At 50.5% G+C, this 1,727-nt stretch overlaps 1 protein-coding gene across 12 annotated transcripts in view; it reads right to left on the bottom strand.

The window, feature by feature from the left end:
* Positions 1-1,727, bottom strand: part of ARHGEF9 (Cdc42 guanine nucleotide exchange factor 9) — a 197,578-nt gene that overhangs the window by 85,182 nt on the left and 110,669 nt on the right. The window lies entirely within an intron of this gene.

Raw genomic sequence — 1,727 nt, forward strand, 5'->3', positions numbered from 1 at the left:
TCCATCCATCCATCCATCCCTCCCTCCATCATCCATCATCCATCCCTCCATCCATCCATCCATCATCCATCCATCCATCCATCCATCATCCATCCATCCATCTATCCACCCATCCATCCATCATCCATCCATCCATCCATCCATCCCTCCATCCATCCCTCCATCCATCCATCCATCCCTCAGATCTTCCAGGCTCACACAGAACGTCCCAGCCACCGTGGCTGTCTCTGGCCTCCCTCAGGGTTGCAAAGCATTACTTATCTACACTTTCAACCCCCAAATCCCCCGAATTTCTCATAAAAGGTGCTGCAGGTACACAGCTCAGCAGGTCACAGATACCTGACCTGCTACCAACTTCAAATTTTCAGCTTCTGAGCTCTTTACAGCATCTCATCCCAAATTCCTTGTTTCAACCAGCACAGAAACTCCTTTTCTCCAGCACCTTGGATTTTTAACAGAAATTAGGTTCAACACAACCTTCCCCCATACCCTCCTAAACTTGCTTTTTTCCCACTGCAAACCCAGTACACAAGCACAGAATGAGCCTAAGAATTCTAAAGAAAAATAGAGAAACTGAAGGAAACCTAAAGAAAAATGAAACTGAAAACTGGGTTCCCCCAGCTGGACAACAAGGAAGGCACCTGGTGTCCATGGGCAAAGCTGGCATGGCCCTGCAAGTCCCTCCCTGCAATTCCCTCCCTGCAGCGCCCCAGGCACTACCAGGAGTTTTTAAATCACTGTTATCTCAACCATCCTCTTTTCATTTGTGCCTTGTGGAAGGGAGATTTCTCTCTGTTATTTTTACACTCGAGACCTCACAGATGCCAACCTTTGCAGATCAGCTGGCAGCTGGGATGGTGCCTGTGGGAAGGCACCGGAGCCGTGCCCGGAGCCGGGGGATGCTCAGCCTCCTGCGGCAGAGCTCTGGATGAAAAGGAGCTTTCCTTGCTGCATCTCCACTCCCCATCCTCAGTGCTGGAAAGAATTCCAGACTCAGAGGGACCCAAGGGATATTCTGCACAGAAAACCGTGGGCAGCGGATACATCGGAGTAATTCTGGAACTGAAACCTGGAGGGACTTGCCTTTGTTTTGGCTTTTTGGAGTGGTTTTTTTAGTGTCCTGCGTGAAATTCTCTTTCTTTCGGTGGTGCCTCTGGAAAATTACTAACAGAGATTTGCTCTGAGCTTTTCATCTCCTGTCTGCATGAATTTGCAAACTCTGATAGAAGATTTTGTGTGCATGTGCTTCGGCTCTGAAGGACCACGAGTGGGATGAAGGTCCCACGACAGCAATTCCTCACTCAGCATCCATTCACTGTGTGAGAGTTCGGCACAGAATGCACTGAGGGCCCAAAGAAGGGTGCACACACCTCCAAAACCTCTGTGCCATCGAGATCTACCATCTCAGAGCAGTGCTGCTGGCACAGAAAGGACATCACCCCTCCCTGCCACAGCCACAGACATCAGCCACGAGCCTGGCGAGGCGAACAGAGCAGCCTCACAGGGTGATTAACAAATTAATAAACCCAGAGGAAAACATGCTCAAACCCAGAGCAAACCCAGCTCAAAACGAGCTGGGAGAAGGAAGGACAAGGAGATGTTGAGGTGGATGGTAAAGCAGTCAGAACTGTTGGGGTTGTGGTGGGCACCAGGCCAGGCTGAGAGGGCACATCCTCCACGATGGAGGAACAGCAGCTTGGCCAGGGATCCCTGCAATCTCAGACTGA

Source organism: Corvus kubaryi, unplaced genomic scaffold, assembly GCF_017639235.1.
Source record: "Corvus kubaryi isolate FWS band 111438036 unplaced genomic scaffold, C.kubaryi_AGA036_p1.0 37395, whole genome shotgun sequence".
In the NCBI taxonomy this organism is placed as follows: domain Eukaryota; kingdom Metazoa; phylum Chordata; class Aves; order Passeriformes; family Corvidae; genus Corvus; species Corvus kubaryi.